This window comes from Periplaneta americana, chromosome 13 (genome assembly GCF_040183065.1).
Source record: "Periplaneta americana isolate PAMFEO1 chromosome 13, P.americana_PAMFEO1_priV1, whole genome shotgun sequence".
Classification (NCBI taxonomy): domain Eukaryota; kingdom Metazoa; phylum Arthropoda; class Insecta; order Blattodea; family Blattidae; genus Periplaneta; species Periplaneta americana.
Window position 1 is genome coordinate 60,180,573 of NC_091129.1, and position 15,910 is coordinate 60,196,482.

The 15,910-nt window shown below is 33.8% G+C and overlaps 1 protein-coding gene across 1 annotated transcript in view; it reads left to right on the plus strand.

The window, feature by feature from the left end:
* Positions 1-5,892: 5,892 nt before the first annotated feature.
* The window catches only part of LOC138711999 (probable G-protein coupled receptor No18), a 1,860,709-nt gene continuing 1,850,691 nt past the window's right edge, over positions 5,893-15,910 (plus strand). Inside the window, exon 1 of the mRNA XM_069843351.1 lies at positions 5,893-5,999. The gene's annotated coding sequence lies outside the window, so the exon portion shown is untranslated. The remainder of the gene's footprint in view (positions 6,000-15,910) is intronic.

Sequence of the window (15,910 nt, forward strand, 5' to 3'; positions counted from 1 at the left end):
CAATCTATGTATCATCTTAATAGTTTCAGGACGACTAGATGATCGTGGGAGACGTGGTTCCTGCTATTCACCGTCAGGTGTCATCTGTCTGCAGAAATCCGAGGGAGCCGTAATGGCTTCTAGAGTGGACTACGGTAGACCAGGGGATTGTGTGCCTTGGTGAGACCCAGAATCTATGGTGACGCGATCTTCGGGTCAAATGATGTAGCAGAACGCAAGCACGTGAATTGCGAACAGATGTCATCGATGTGAGGAGGGGGCATATTAACAGAGAGACAAAGAGGCGTTGCTGTTCACGCGGACTCTGTCAGAACTGGATGTCATATCCGAATCGATAAGATGGCACTAAGAAATGAATCACGTGCTTGAAGAGCTGTCCTAGGAACTTCAAAATCCTCCCAATATAAGGAGGTTGCAGAAAAGGCCTAGGGCTACAGTTCTTGTCTTTGGGCCATCCTCCAGAGAAAAAGTTCCCAGTTTCAAATGGCCATAACTTTGCCAAATTTTTAGGTTCTGTAAAAATAAAAAACCAATTTGTTCATAAAGAAATGGGAGTTTTTTTATAACAAGAATAAACAAGAAACAAAGAAAGTTAAATATTGCCACAACTGTGTTGTTCAATAAGAAATAGTCGCTCTTCTATATTATAAACGTCTTTAATAACTGCACCAGCTTACGAAATGATTTTATAGAGCAGGGTCCATTTCTCAACACATGTAACGATCGAAATATTCTCAGTGAATTGGGATATTGTCTTTTGCATTCGTAATAGCACTGAACGAGGTCAATACGAATTAGTAAAGGTAAAACTATTAAAAAAATTATTGCTGTCTGTATCTTTAAGCATAATTTTTATATAAGCGTGACAAAGTTACGATAGGAACGAAATTTATATCCAATCCTTCTAAATCAGGCATGTCCATTTAGTGAGTTGTGATGCAAACGTGAGTCGCGGGAATTTAGCACTGAAAGACGTAATGTTTGCTACCTCATCCCCTTCCACTACTCCCTGTATGACAGAGGGACGATGGTATAAGTGACGCTTGTACCTTCGCAAAGTCTGTATCGAAGTCATGTCATTCCGTGTCGATTCTGAAGTAAAGAAACTTTCATTCGCAATGGGAGAAAAAAATTTAGTTTCTGAGTCTGAAGTAAATATTAAATGCCTCATTTGCCGCAAGCTTTTACGTGGCTTTTTAAAACCAATATAAAACGTCATACGTACAGGATACGTTTAAGATTAATGGTCAAGAACTTTTTGGCACAATTACGTGTAGTTTTTCAGATACCAACATTAGATTTTGAAGCTATTTTTGCTCGAATCGATGAAGAAGATTAGGAAACAATAATGGTTGAACATAATATTACTTATTATTTACATACATATATAAACTAGGTTCTTTACAGTGATTTATTGATTGAACTGATATAGGAAGGACGTAATAAATAATTAGTTAATAACAGTTCATTAGTATATCAAATTCTATATAAGACCCGTTGTACATTAGCTCAGTGAAGAGAGTAACGTGCATTAAATGCATTTTTAATATGCATTATATTCATTTAGAAACAAAATATTGATTGTGTTTATTAAAAAAGTAACAGCAAAATATTATATGGAATAATTTTGTGTAAATATATATTCTTTATGTTGATAATTCGATAAATAAACAGCCATTGGTGGCAGTTAAATGAAGTAATCCACCACTGCCTCATTTTTTGATTCGTATCAGCTACCCCCCCCCCCCAAATCACCATTCAACAAACGTAGACTGAAGTGCTGCGGGCTGCATTCAGTAGTGATTCGGAGCAACCTATTGCTTTGGACACATCTGCTCTAAACTAAAGCATAATGGTATCTATATGGAACACAACTGTTCATATGTGCAGAAGATACAGCCATTTCAGACTGGGAACCTACTTTAACATAATCTTATATATAAAATTATAATTAGGCCGAAGTTGAGTTAGCTAGTTAATTAAATGTTGGAAATGAATGTAATAGTAGCTTACTGAAACTATGCTATAGGGATCAAAATCTAAATATAAAATATATATGGTTATAATGGGAATAATATGAATATAACTGAATTTAACAGTTAATGATTTTGTATTCTATTTAAATAAATTAATGATAATAATGGAGAGATGTTAGTTTCAGTATAAGTAGCAAATATTAAACAGTAACTAATCTATTAAGCGGCTTTCGTGAATTCGATTCTGACTGGTGCGCCATCCTGCCTCAGCCTTGACATAGAAGGTCCCAACGTCAGGCGAGTACCTGATAAGCCCCAGGGTCCAGAGCCCCAAGTCTATCTATATCAACATTGGAAACTCGTACCGTAACCAACACCTCACCCAGTCTATTTCTAACTACTGTAAATGTTGTTGCTTAATGTTCAACGAGTTGAAATAATTCCGGAAAATCGACGGTTAATGTCTGTGAATTGACCAAGAAAGTAAATCAGCTTTGGTAGCGCTAATAAAATTTTTCACGTCGCCTAAAGTTTTAAAACCCAGAAACCTGAGTGAAGAAACAAGAGCAACAACGTTGAATATTTTCACCACATATCTAGTGCTAAACATGGGGGTCATGAGTTAGTTACTAGATTTAAAAAAAAAAAAAAAAAAAAAAAAAGTTTTCCCAAACCAAGATTCTAGCAAGGAATGGAAACATTTAGATTCGACATCAAGAATAAAGGATTAACAAGAAATATATAATGGTTAGGGATTTCAGAGATGTGGAAGTACTGATATTAATAGATTTTATATTAGTTAAACATACTATTGTAGTCTCTTAAAATAAACCATAAGATACAGAAGTCGAGGAAAAATGTCTAAAAGCACTATCCCCTTCGTGAAATCGCCCCTTCTCACTACCAAAAAAATCACACAAGGTACCACTACTAAATTCGGCTGCAAATTGCTACCACATTTCCCAGATTTATCTCCGTGAGACTATAACCTGTTTTGATCGCTAAAATAACGAATGATCTGGTGATGAAAGAAGTGAAGAAATGCTAGGAAATTGCTACATAACGAAGTAACAATATCTTTTCGAGAAAGCATAAAGAAGCTCCTTGGTCACTGGCACAAGTTTATCGACAAACTGGGAGATTATTTTGAAAAATAATCAGGCATTGTATTATATAATGTTCACAAATATAATAAATAATGGAAGGATCATATTTCAACCCCCTAATATACACCGTGAGATCCAATGATTTGTGGAGTTCCCAGCTGCGCACACAAGGTCACGGATGTTGTAGCAAGGTATGACGAGAAAAACAGCGTGCAGTCCATAGCCTAGTTCGCTGGAGTGGTGATGTATTGGTTGCGTTTTGTTGTGGTTATTTTGACATTATTTGTGAGTGTTAGTGTTTAAAAACTAAGGCAATATAACTTAACTTTAGCTGTAGCACAGAGAACTTTTATTGTGGAGTATTTAGTGAAAAGGAAGATTTAATAAGACATTCAAACGACGGTTTAGACTAGAGTGTTCGAAAAGACGAGTTCCTTCACAATCGTACGCTTATAGTCGTATAGGCGGATACTTGACTGTTCGTCATTTACCCATAACACGAAGCCAGTTATGTAGAAAATTTAACAACAGACTCGTTGCCCAAGTGGAGATTTGCAGGATCTGTGTGTGTAATAAAGAAAGGACTGTTCTAGACAAACAGTTTTCAGACGAAAGGGTTACTGGCATTCTAGTGAACTTGAAATTGAGTCTCAAAAAAAAAAAAAAAAAAAAAAACCTTTAAGACGTTTACTCCAAGAAACTGGGTTATCTTACGGTAAGTAGGCCTAATGTCATGCTTCATTTATTTATTATTTAACCGTTTCGTATTTAACTTATAATATTAATTGATATAATGATTTAATATCCGTTATTTCATTTACTGTATATTTCCGCAGATACAAAAGAAAGAGATCTTAAAATTCCACACAAAAACCATATAAAATACAACAAATCACATTCATTGTCCGAGGCAAAGAGCTCGTCTAGTACGTTCTGACTTCTGTGGCTACAGCACTAGCGCGCTGGTCTTCCATCCAGCGGCCTGGGTTCGATTCCGTGCCAGGTCGTAATGGAATTTGTAGTGGACAAAGCAGACGTTGCAAAGGAGTTTTCTCGGGATACTCCCGTTTTCATCTATCATTCCACCAACACTATCCGTTTCCCCTCTTTTCATCTATCATGCGAAATAGTAAAACTAGGCTGGATTGAAGTCTTGGGAGTAATACGGATAACCGATGCTGATATAGGAACGATTTGGGTCCCCGGACCCCTGGGGCTCATCAGGGTACTCGTATGCGGACGGGGCCTATCTCTATCAGGGGCTGAGGCAGGATGGCCGATCTGTAGACAGTGGATGCGGGATGACTTAAGGAAAAGTGAAGTTGTTTCGTATCAGAGTATATGGCACGTGCCGCCGTCCGTCTTTTGTGTACCTGGCAAGTACAGCAGCGCACAAAACGAATGAACCTCGATCTGTTCATAGTGACATTGCAATGCAATGTGTGCAGTTGTGTTATCCTGCTCAAGTATTTAGTACGCGTTGAATATGTTGTGCTGATCCATTCATAATGGCAAAACGTTAAATTCGCTCAGAGATACGAAATGCAATTAAGAAGTATGAGAATGACATTTTATGTATTAAAGAAGACAATATCGTGAGTAATGTATGTAAAATTGAAATAATAACCAGAACAACTCAGGTTGTAGAGAAACATTGCAACAGTACATCGCACAGGAAATGTGTTGAAATGAAATCTGAGGAATCATCATCATCATCATCATCATCATCATCATCATCATCATCATCATCACTCATTTCATACATTGCATTTACAGGAACACTTACATATACACTCACCCTAGTACACGACAAAACTCTCAACAGATACACATCATGTACAGCGTGGCCTGTCGAAGTGGTGTGCAACTAGAAAAGGGGTCATAGTCCATCCATCTATCGGCAACATGCGGAACCTAAATCAAGTAAAATGAAGTGGATAGGCATTGGATACATACATACATACATACATACATACATACATACATACATACCCTACATACATACATACATACATACATACATACATACATACATACATACATACATACATACATACATACATACATACATGTATCAGGTTGTTGAAATAAGTAGGTGGAAAAAGACAATTTTAAGTATTTATTTATAACAATAAATTATTGCGTTCATTGGTGGAATAAACTTGTATCCTTATTTAGTCCAATGGTTGTGCTAGTAAATAAACTGTAGCTGTAATGAAATATGCCCTGGAAATTATTTTCCTTCCTCCTGAAACAAGAATTACATCTTTGTTGGTTACATCCTTATACCGGGGATGTTTTCAATTATAAACCATAAGCAAGTGGAATGTTGGCTGACAGATAAAATACTAAGTTACCATTTTAAGCTAATCTAAATTTTATGATGCCGTACCAGGCCACTGGGACTGAGCTGTGTGGTTAATGGTAATCATGATGGTCTTGCATAGGAAGGATGAGTGTAACGGACATCGGTACATCGTAATAATACTTGCATAGGAAGTTTTATTCACTGATTATCGGTACGTCATTTTAGTGTTCGATGACGGATACTTAGTGGCACTCCTAATTAGTCTGATAGAATGACAGCTATTAGCGCTTTAGTCCGTTCTTGCACGGCGGCAGCGTCACATATCCTGTGGAACTTGAGATGCCGGAAGCAGCGAAATGACAATCATATGGCCAGAGATACGGCTGGACAGTTATTTGGTTGTGGGCTTCTTAGCCGGCGCTGTTGTGTAGGTGCGTGACGCTAGGCGTCGTTGTCGTCAGCTACCTCCGAAGTTTGCGTTCCAGTGCGGGAAGCGCGCGACGCCAGTCGATGCCAAGCGTCCAGCCGCTAGCGACGTCTGATTCAGTCGTGCTGGAGCGTGAGCGTCGTTTGTTTTGTGCAGCACGTGAATAGGAGGCGCTGGTTACGGTGAGTCAAATTGTCCTCCAATTAAAGTAACTACTCGAAATACACAAAGTTTACTCAACTTGCGCAATGAGCACTTACATAAACTATGTAATAATAAGTAACACGTAACTTGCTATGTGTTAAAACTAAACACAACCTTGTCGTTAATTATTTCACCGCTGTACGTAATTTTTAATGCTAAAACAGCAATTATTTTTCATCTTACGCTTAAATAGTAATAATAATAATAATAATAATAATAATAATAATAATAATAATTTAAGCGTTACTATAAAAGTAAAGAAATCGTTGTATATTATTGAACGTTTGTCAATATGTGTCCTCAACATTTATATAAGTTTATGCAATTTTGTCATTTTATTCTAAGCAAGTGATGGATTTTTTACGTTTAAAAGCTAATTCTAAACTACTTACGTTGTTAGCTGCTTAGATTACAGATGCATTGCTCTTATGTTTTTCTTTAATGGAGTTAAAGTATTACTATGTTGTCTATAACTCAATATGCCACCTCATTTATAAGATTTCATTATCGTCAGCTAGATAGTCGTACTATAATTTTAATTTCGTATAAAATTATGATATTATTCAGTTTTCTTGCGTTAACTTGTTTCATTTTGTACTTTAAATATTATGTTCATATGGTTCGAGATGAACAGACTATATTTAATAAATACATAAGCAGCTGTATATAGTAAAGATATACATTATTCAGGAATAAATAATTTTACCATTTTTGACGACGTACAGTAGGTGAATTTATAAATTAATGGAAATGTATGCTTCAAATGGTTCTAGAACTTTACATTGAATCGTAAGTTAGCGTAACACGGTCGTTAGGAAGATCAAATTAATAACATTGGAGAATGAGATAGCAATAGTTGGTCATTAGGATTCAATACATCTGGGAAAGTTAATGGGATACATTATTTATTTTTTGCGCTGAATTATTGTGTGCTTCGTTTGTCTAGTGGAAAACTAAAAAAGTTATACAGATTAAGTAAGGAGTGAAATTTTTAACAGATTATATGATAAATACCCTGTTTAATAATGTATAATGTTTCATACACACCGACTGATAGTTGAATTTGAATTGTGAATTTTGCGTTAAAATGTATACGACATTTTACATATTGAACGTATTTATTTTGTAATTCTTATCCTAGTATATTAGTATCAACTCTTACGAAAATGGTGAAGGTCCAAAGGATTACATGGGTGACTTGTTTCGTGTCAGATTAAGAAGATTGACTTTCATATTTAGAGCCTAAGTTCTTGCTTTTTCAGTATCTTCAGATAGAACACACATCATAAACGCTGTCTTCGTAATACTGGGTAATACTGCATTGAATTATGAGAAAAGATAAATAATATATAAGGAAAGTTTTTTCTTGTGCCGATCTATAATTTAAATGCAAATAAGTAGGTTGAAAGAACACACACATGTCAAGTTACAGTTAGGAAATATCACAGTTTAATTTCACGGCTACTTGGTTAGTTATTTTTAATTCGACAAACGAAAGAAGTTAATCTTCGTCACCGTCCCATCACCAGAACAATAATCATCGATAATCACCACCCCTACCACCCATCCATTGATCCATCACATCACCATTGTTATGATCACACAGCCATAATCAATTTTTTAAGGTTTGTGCTTTCTATGCAAATTTACGGAAGAGAATCATTACTGGTTTTGAATTGTTAGTGAGAGAAGTGAATTTATTTTGCGTAAAAATTTCGATTATGCTTAAGGAATGAGGGTATGAAAATATTATCATAGAAATGTGAAGTGATTCTAACTGTATTCTGATTCAGGAATCATTTACTGTTTTTCTGCCTGGAACTGCTCGGATATAAATCGAACATTTCTGATGGAATCGGGAATGAATGTTCAAAGGAAACTTTCTGCTTTGCTTCTATTTCTGACTGAAATGACTTTGCGATGATTTAGCAGCGATTATCAGCCTCTTTTGACGATTCTTAATGGGAAACGCTACATTTGCTGTTGATTTATTTGGCTAAAATGAAGTATCGTGGTTTTGTACTTGATAAATTTGAGGTTAAAACACTACAGACTAACTTCCTTGAAGGTTCGTGTTATTCAGTAAGAAGACCGAAGATAACACATCACGTTACCAGTAGGCAAACATCCATGCCCTATGTCACATTAGAACTACAATCGCAGCCTTTTCTCAGCATCGGAGCTGCATGTGTTAACCACTGCGAATACTACGATGGGCAGTAATTTCTATAAACTCTACTGAATGCGTAGTATTTAATTATATATTGTAGTTTTTATTGCAGTTATTACATGAAACTCAAATCAAAGAAGAAATGGAAGCTAATAATTTATATAATAACGATTAGGTTTTTGAAGATGTATTATCGTAAATTATTTATTGTTCAAATGATTATTCTTATAGCCAACTTTTTTTTTGGTAATGTTCACTGCAGCATAGACTTGCTTATTGTCTTAGTTTTCTCTCTAAATTCGTGGTGAAGATGGAGGTGGTAGTTGTGACGATTATTACTAAACTCTCGAGGAGAAACTGCTGAAATGACGACAAGCGTAAAAGGTAATATCCTACAAACCAATTCTAGCATCGTCTATGTCCATTACAAATCACACTAAAGATTTCGTGTGATTTAAACTCAGATCTTCGATATGGAGAACCGATATCGAATGGTACGGGTTATTATATTTGCTTCCAGTCGTACCGTAAAATTTTGTAATCGTTCATTTGAATAAATATTGTGTTGAAAGTAAAATTTGTTTGTTGGTTCCTGTCTCTCTTCATATATCGAATATTGATATTTGAACCTCGTCATATGAATACCTTTCATAACTGAATTTGTTACGCGAACATTTTTATAATTAATTAAAAGTCCGATATGAAAAATGTAATAATTGACTTGTAGTATACGAACATGGTGTAAAAGAAAATTCAAACTAATTAAGTGAATGAATAATCAACCATTTACATACTCGTATTAATTTATCTGTTTATTTATGGAATAAAAGTAAAATAATTGCGAAATATTTTCTGTATTACGGAAATGGAAGATCGTTCCAAGTAACAGATAAGATTGGAGGACAAAAATTGAGTTGACCATTGTTCGAAAACTGGCCGAAGAGCCAGAGATAGATATTTTTCTGTATATAGATGCCTTTATTTGTGTAATTTATAAAAATTTCTTTTCAATTCTGAAATAACTTCATTCATGGGGAGAGCTGTTTCTTGCTAAGATGTTGCGGATAGGCTTGGGTTCGAATCTTGAATGATCTAATTCCTTAACAGATTTATTCTGAAGTTTCAGTAAATGGAAAGTCAGTGTTATTTAATTGTATAGCGAATTCTCGGACTCTATTGTGAAATGCAATCTATTACCAATTATTTTGCTGGTACGAGATAAGAATGCAATTATTACAGCGTAGTTAAATAGTAAATTACAGAAACTTCATGGAATTGGGAAGAAAATAGGTTTGCTTCTCATATCTTCTCGTTTAGAAATTCTGTACATTATACTTTATTAAGTTAGAATATTGTTATGCATTTGGCTAATTTAAGACTCGCTCGATATAATAAAATTAATTTAAAAACTTATTCATATTGAAAGTGCAATCACATTTGTTAAATGGATTTTTCATTAAAAAAATTATGCAGCGAAGGCAATATTTCCATATTAGGGTAAATTTTAGTATTGTTTTCTGCAACTTCACAGGAAAATTCTGGTGTATATTGTTAAATTCAACGACATCAATCGAAACGATCTAAATATTACGTGTCTAATTTTATTAAAAATAGGGCCTAGGCATATGAAATGAAGCACTGAACTTATAACTGAGATTGGACAATTTTAAGAAGTATATTATAAGCTCTGAGTAGGGCCTAATGATTTAATGGAGTCTAAGGTAACACATATGTACTGTACTTAAAGCTGAACAGCTTCAATCTTCAGATTTTTGATGTGGATATAATAATATTGTTAGTATAAACTACTTTAGATACTTGTTTTGTGATAGTTAATATAATAATAATAATAATAATAATAATAATATTAATGATAATAAATTATTATTAATTACATTTCTCCATCCGCTATTCAGGACTACAGGAGCCATCAGGCGTGCATAATTATAAATTGATGCGTTTGATATTACACGTTTCAAGGTTAATAAACTTGTGTCCTTCGGGAGTAATTTTGATAAAATAAAGATTAGTTTTAAGTGCTTGGGTCACTTACATCGTTCTCGGCGGTTCAGTGGTGAACATGCTGGGCACTGTATCCGCTATTCGCGAGATCGAACCCGACCAAATGCGATTGATTTTAGAGGCTATAAAATCCTTACCATGTTTACCTTCGGAAAGTAAGTAAAGCTGTGTGTCCCATGAGGTATAATTATAGCATACAATGCAATCTTGTCTTTGAGAGACTTCTCCAGGCAAAAATTAGTTCTCCATATCTCACAGAATTTGAATTTTTGATGCTTAACCTCTGTAGCCGAAAGTGTCATGAAGTAGAGTGCTACTCTACTACTCTGTCCACACCTGTGGAGTAACGGTTAGCGCATCTGGCCGCGAAACCAGGTGTCCCGGGTTCGATTCCCAGTCGGGGCAAGTTACCTGGTTGAGGTTTTTCTCGGGTTTTCCCTCAACCCAATACGAGCAAATGCTGTGTAACTATCGGTGCTGGACCTCGCACTTTTTTCACCGGCATTACTACCATCGCATTCAGATTTTGATAAAGCGTCGTAAAATAACCTACTAAAATAAAAAAGTTACTACTACTACTACTACTACTATTAATACCACTAGTGGTACTAGTGATAGGGCTACTACTACTCTGCTACATTATTATTATTATTATTATTATTATTATTATTATTATTATTATTATTACTAGCTGTACCCGTGCGCTCCGCTGCACTTATTAGAAATAAATATAAAGTAATTACATTGAACATTGAGTCCAGGGAACATTCGTGTTTGATAGAAGAATAAATCGTTTAATATGCTACTTAATTTAAATTCCATTTAAATAATTAAAATGCTATCATTTTGGTCCAGAGACCGCTCATTTGGTGCAAATATAATTCGTTTAACATTTTACCAAATTAGTCTTGAATGCATTCTTTAATAAATCACTCCAAATTAATAGAGTTGATTGTGTACGAAGATCATTTTTATGTTAACCTTACTGTGCATCTATTTTTTTTTGTTAAGTTTATTTTATTCACACCTTAACATCTGTGGTCATGTTGCGTGTTTAGAATGTGTGGGTATATCAGTAGGCCGTTTTTACTCTTGTTGAGTTCCTGTTTCTATTGTGTGTTGTAAATGGCTTGTGTTCATGTAACTGATTATAGACTTTGATTAAAGTTTTTGGTATTGGTAATTGAGGCGGTGATGAATAATGGCATGTATCTTTCCAATTCGGCATTTGCCTTTATGACTAAGGGAAATCATGAAAAACCTGTCAGATTGGTCGGCCACGGGGTTTGAACCCGGGACCCCCGAATGCGTGTCTCAAATGTTACCGCCTGATCCAACTCGCTCGGTTGTATATCATTGTTTATGCAAATAAAAAAATGAGGTAACCTACATAAATATTATTTTAAGAAACACAGGAAACGAATATGGGTAAATTATGAGCGCAGGAACGCCATTTCATGACACCTTTTAAAATACCTCAGCTCCAATGATCTCTATGGTAAAATGAGTGTATAAAATTAGAGTATTTTATGTGGACCAAATAAAGCTGCAATAATCAAGTTATACAATATTTCGACAGAATATAAAGTTTTCTGTGCGTACAGATTTCTTTTCATCTTACCTCAGTCCTCATTTGTAGCATTACATCCATCTAGAGGAACTACAAATTTCAAATAGTGAAGGTTAATTAGCTTCTGAGATTACTTCATACAAACACACAAAATATTCTCTGTATATTAATATTGATAAACGTCAAGGCCGCCTTAAATAGACGGAGTCATTTGTTTTGATTTCATTGTAACCATCGTCGTCATTCCTGCAATAACAAACTCCTATGTCACATATCGATTTTCAGATTTTTGATCTATTAAATAACTTAAATAGTGATGCAGCAAATAATACAATCTACTATATATAACTTAATTATGTTTATTTCTTTCGAAAATGTAAGAATTCACGATCTCCTATGCACTACTGCCATAGAATGAATAAATTTATTTTTCTTCCTACTAAAAAATTTAATATTTAGCACATAGAAGTTACGGAACAACGACATTATAATCTGAGGCGGCGGTGGAAATGTATTGTATTGTTATTTTAAAACTCTTGTATATCCTTAAATATCAGTCCTATCAAACTTTTGCCCGGAATAAATCTTATCGGAAATCATTTTTAAAGAAACTTTTGTTATGTAACATGTTTCACAAAAATCAATAATAGGCAAGATATTTAATTCAGACTCCATTATACCCCCCCCCCTTTTAAATAAAGTATTTTGAATGCTATATAGCCTAAAATCTAAGTTAAAACGAACGTAATTTATATTCCAATTTTCATCGAAATCCGTTCAGCCATTATCGCGTGAAAAGGCAACAAACAGACAGACAGACAGACAGACAGACAGACAGACAGACAGACAGACAGACAGACAGACAGACAGACAGACAGACAGACAGACAGAAATATCAGTCCTATCAAAATTTTGCCCGGGACAAAACTTATCGGAAATCATGTTTAAAGAAACTTTTATTGTGTAACATTGTTCACAAAAATCAATAATATGCGAGATATTTCGGTTTATTTAATTCAGGCCCCCTTATAACCCCCCTTTTAAATAAAGTATTTTGAATGCCATATAACCTAAAATCTAAGTTACAACTAACTTAATTTATGTTCCGATTTTCATCGAAATCCGATCAGCCATTATCGCGTGAAAAGGTAACAAACATCCAGACAGACAGACAGACAGACAGACAGACAGACAGACAGACAGACAGACAAAATTTTCGAAAAAGCGATTTTCGGTTTCAGGGTGGTTAATTATATATGTTAGGATCAATTATTTTTGGAAAATCGAAAATTACCAGAAAAATTTCTGCTACAGATTTATTATTAGCATAGATTATTATTATTATTATTATTATTATTATTATTATTATTATTATTATTATTATTACTGCTCTTGCTGCTGCTGCTGCTGTTACCTCCTAAATCCTGAGAAATTTATTATATTTTTGAAATTCAATATAATGTAACACTTCAGAGAAGTCGCTGACATAAGGAAAAATGCTGAAAAAATTCTGCAGATTAGTTAGAGATTAAATGAAGGTATATTATACTATACTTCGCGTCTTTGCACATATATCTTGTATCATAATTATGTATGAAGTATGTATAATATTATACCATATTCCCAGGACTCAAAAGGATAAGTTTTTATTAACAAGACCGGTTGAAGCTAGGAATATTTGATTGATTTTGAAAGTCATGTTCTGAATAATCTTCGACAAAGAAATTATCAGGTGCCATACGCCAAGTCCTTTTCGAATTGTTGATTCTGCGAGAACTTAGATTAACATGTGAATGAATTTCTTATGGATGACCCCGCTCTATTTTCCCTTTGTTTCGTTTGTTTTCTTTTCTCTGTTTATACATATTTGTTATAACTAGTCTTTAACAAAAATATATATTCTAGAGGTAAATTAGGTACAAAATGAACATCCTTTTCCTAGTGGTGTTAACCAGGATTTGCCCGAAGTGGACAGAGATTCACGCTACAGGAAATCGGTATTTTTTTTTTTGGTCTGTGACAATATATTGTCGTTGTTTTTACGGAATCTTCTGTGTGACAGTATAGAAAATAATTTCTCGATAGGAAGAAAAAAATAATTAAATATCAATATCACTGACTACCGATGTTATTTACGTTTATCATATTCACCAAAGTTTTCTACCGAATTATTTCATATTCTTATGTAGACCTATTGATTTTAAATTAATTTTTTCTTCTTTCTTAACTATTGCATATGATTTTTCATAAAAACGACGGGGATATATCTTTGCATTCAATTTAGAGGGAAATGTAGCTCGATATATTTTTGCTGTCCACTTTATTATTTTTACTAATATTAACTAAGAAAATTTTCCGCTGCCGAACAGTGTTATGTCAAATTTGTTATCGCTGGTACTCCACACCTAGTAATCAGACTGTGAGGTTAGGTTTCTTCATTGATTTTAAATTAATTTTTTCTTCTTTCTTAACTATTACATATGATTTTTCATAAAAACGACGGGGATATATCTTTGCATTCAATTTAGAGGGAAATGTAGCTCGATATATTTTTGCTGTCCACTTTATTATTTTTACTAATATTAACTAAGAAAATTTTCCGCTGCCGAACAGCGTTATGTCAAATTTGTTATCGCTGGTACTCCACACCTAGTAATCAGACTGTGAGGTTAGGTTTCTTTCAGCCTCGTAAATGTAGCTATCTGTCGTATTATTTCCTGTGGGTTTTTTTTCTAGCCTTCCATTCATGACTGGCTTGATTTGCATTTCTGATGCTGTCATCGCTTGCTAAATCCATTTGACAATTATTGGTTTCATTTCAGACGTCACATCTATTTGTACAATTTATAAATGGAAAATTCTCTTTTTCTGTATTGTTGTCTATCAACATGTTTCCTGGCTGCAAACATTCTTTGCAATTCATTTTTTTCTGACTACTATATTTTTAATCGCATGAGTGAAAGTGGGCATAATTCATTTCTCGTATAATATTAACAAACGCGTGTTTGCTGAAGCATATTGAGTTTTCACTGGGCGAATCTGGCTTATAGCTTGGGATGATTTATCATAAATGGTAATTAATGTTGAATTACGATTAGTTTGTCAAATTTATTCAAGTTTAATTAATTTTTTTACGATTCTTCACAAAAGACAAATGTAAGTTGTATTACATAGTTTTGGCAATGATGTGATGCTTATCTATCTGATTATTATTGGTTATATGTAGAGTACTGTACGTCACATTGTTGATGAAAATGCTAAAATCTGACCTGTTGTTTTGAATAATACAGGCTATCTCTTTCGGTCACACACATAAACAAGAAGTTAATTTACAAAATCAAGTGCGCATAAAGTTGTACACGGACTATAATGCGGTATAGGGAAACAATGGATCAAAGAGTGAATAATTATATTAAAATGTAATTTTCTTAACAGCGCATTTATTTTGAAATGTTGAATTCATTTTGTATATAACATGTTATTATATTAATGTAAAAGTATTTCTTTAAATGTGAACGTTCAAGTGAATTATGAAATACTTGTTTAAGTAGAGAACATTTAAATCTATTCTAAACAATAACAATAATTTTATAATCTGAAAAATGTATATACAATGAATTTTCGATGGATTAATTTATACTATTGAATATAGGCTATAAAATAGTAACTACAGTTTATTTAATATGTGTTAAGAAATTGACAAAAATAATCATAATGGTAATAATAATTATTGATAATAGCCGATTATTGAAATGATAGAAATTATCTCATAACGGTTGTCGTTTTTTTAGTTAGTATGTGCTTTCTCCTTTAGCAGAAGTCATATTAAACCTCTCGGGTCAGTTTAATTATTTACATTTTAACTGAAAGTAGCATACTTTTTTATGGTCATGTTTGTAGGATTTCCTATAAGCTGAATTGTTTAAGGTTAAATATGTCAAAATTATGTTTGCCGTCCTGTTTAGCTTATCAAATTAACATGTGATTTAATTATACACATACATCACAAGGCAATTGCTTATAACTATGGTATTTTATTCATAACAATTGTAAAGTGTTCATATCTTGTTATCGATGGTTCTTACGATCTGATGATGGCATATCTTGCCGAAAACGTTCATTTGCTA